Consider the following 1,900-nt stretch of genomic DNA (forward strand, 5'->3'; position numbering starts at 1 on the left):
CACGGTTTACTTTGGTAATCAGTCTTATCCGGGTCCTGTTCATTAAGCAGAATAAAACAGACTGGAACAGTGAAAGGACTACTACTCATTTTGCGTTTTCCGTAGGCAAAATGTTTTTATAAAGTTTACTGTTTGCTTGCCCCTAATGAACATGACCCTAATGAAATGTGTATTCCTGGTGATTATAAGTCAATACTAATCATCCCGCTTTATTTTCAACAGAACAAAGGAAAGAAGAAGAAGAAAGTTCCTACTGGAGGGATGAAGGTGAAGATGAAGGATGACCTAGCAGACTACGGAGAGTTCCAGGGAGGTTACGCACAAGACTATGAGGACTTCATGTGATGTGACACCAACCGACTGCTGAGTCCCAAATGGCCCCCTATTCAAGTAGTGCCTTTATATAAAGGGGATAGGGTGCTATTTGGGAGGCTTCCAATGTCTTTTCCCACTCCCTCTCAGCTCTCCACCACCTCAGAGCATGACCCCTGATCTATGACCTATTCTACTGCCCTAAGCCATCCAATGAGAACCACCCTTATGTCGGCCGCTGCACACACAAACAAGATTCTGAAAAAGAAGTGTTGAATGGTTTGACGAAGAACGTGAACATCTGATCTCAACGTGGTTTGTTTCTCCTCGTTAGGATTCCATTGGACGATTCCTCGAAACTGACTGACCAATAAGACAAGTAACTGAACCCTGAGTCCCCTTCATTGTTCTGGATTCCAAAATGTTTTACCAGCATACTCTTGTGTTTTTCCCCAATCCTACAATGAATTCCAATTTCATCTTTAAAATAAATGATCTGTCAATAAAATGAATTGTTACTGTTTGACGACTGAAGGTAGAAGTGAAATAAATGTGTTGTTCTATGCAAATCAGATTAACTGTATTTGTCTCCAGTATCATTCAATATTATATGTATATATGTATATGCATGCTATTGGCATTCCAAAACAGAATGTTTTATTGTGAAGAATGGACAGTGAGGGGAAAAAAGTATTTGATTCCCTGCTGATTTTGTACGTTTGCCCACTGACAATGACATGATCAGTCTATAATTTTAATGGTAGGTTTATTTGAACAGTGAGAGACAGAAAACAACAACAAAATCCAGAAAAACGCATGTCAAAAACTTTATAAATTGATTTGCATTTTAATGAGGGAAATAAGTATTTGACCCCTCTGCAAAACATTACATTTTAGTCATTTAGCAGACACTCTTATCCAGAGCAACTTACAGTTAGTGAGTGCATACATTATTTATTTATTTCATACTGGCCCCCCGTGGGAATCAAACCCACAACCCTGGCGTTGCAAACGCCATGCTCTACCAGCTGAGCTACATCCCTGCCGGCCATTCCCTCCCCTACCCTGGACGACGCTGGGCCAATTGTTCGCCGCCCCATGGGTCTCCCGGTCGAGGCCGGCTACGACAGAGCCTGGATTCGAACCAGGATCTCTAGTGGCACAGCTAGCACTGCGATGCACTGCCTTAGACCACTGCGCCACTCGGGAGATGACTTTACAACATGACTTAAAACATGACTTAGTACTTGGTGGCAAAACCCTTGCTGGCAATCACAGAGTCAGACGTTTCTTGTAGTTGGCCACCAGGTTTGCACACATCTCAGGAGGGATTTTGTTTCAGTCCTCTTTGCAGATCTTCTCCAAGTCATTAAGGTTTCGAGCCTGACGTTTGGCAACTCAAAACTTCAGCTCTCTCCACAGATTTTCTATGGGATTAAGGTCTGGAGACTGGCTAGACCACTCCAGGACATTAATGTGCTTCTTTTTGAGCCACTCCTTTGTTGCCTTGGCCATGTGTTTTGGGTCATTGTCATGCTGGAATACCCATCCACGACCCATTTTCAATGCCCTGGCTGAGGGAAGGAGG

At 43.1% G+C, this 1,900-nt stretch overlaps 1 protein-coding gene across 1 annotated transcript in view; it reads left to right on the plus strand.

The window, feature by feature from the left end:
* The window catches only part of LOC311122517 (uncharacterized protein), a 12,443-nt gene extending 11,608 nt beyond the window's left edge, over positions 1-835 (plus strand). Inside the window, exon 6 of the transcript XR_014612463.1 lies at positions 223-835. The gene's annotated coding sequence lies outside the window, so the exon portion shown is untranslated. The remainder of the gene's footprint in view (positions 1-222) is intronic.
* Positions 836-1,900: the final 1,065 nt, after the last annotated feature.

Source organism: Coregonus lavaretus (genome assembly GCF_964263955.1).
Source record: "Coregonus lavaretus genome assembly, contig: HAP1_SCAFFOLD_438, whole genome shotgun sequence".
NCBI lineage: Eukaryota > Metazoa > Chordata > Actinopteri > Salmoniformes > Salmonidae > Coregonus > Coregonus lavaretus.